The following is a 517-nucleotide window of genomic DNA, read 5'->3' as shown; positions in this document are numbered from 1 at the left end:
ATGTTGAAGTTATCGGTCTGCTCACTGTTTTTATTCTGCTACCCTTTCAAGTCAACCATAAACACAATAGAAACTCCTGTTTACAGTGTAAGTGGAAGTTCATGAAGCACGGCTGCTGCCAAGTCCTGGTCTTATTGATGTGAAATCTGGTGCCGGTCAAATTCAGCAGAGGCATTTGTGTGGATCATCAAATTTCTTTCCAGCATCAATAATTGACATACAGCATTTTCAGGACTCTCCTGGATGGGTTTTGTTTGCTTTGATTGTGTTTGACTGCTGCATTATTTACACAGTAAAACATGAACAGGCAACACAATCTCCAGCCCGGGTTTTGTGGTCTGTCACTAAGATTGTCCTGTGAAACTCTTGTAACACGTTACATTATTGTGTGACGCAGGCTGGTGGGCTGTTATGATCCCACCCTTTGCCCTTTAATATCCCACAGTCCTGGACCCTCTTTAGAAGAGCAGCTGCTCAATAAAACACACTTGGAAGGCATGGAGTTTAAAATGAAGGG

This window comes from Echeneis naucrates, chromosome 7 (assembly GCF_900963305.1).
Source record: "Echeneis naucrates chromosome 7, fEcheNa1.1, whole genome shotgun sequence".
NCBI lineage: Eukaryota > Metazoa > Chordata > Actinopteri > Carangiformes > Echeneidae > Echeneis > Echeneis naucrates.
This window is presented reverse-complemented; position numbering follows the sequence as displayed.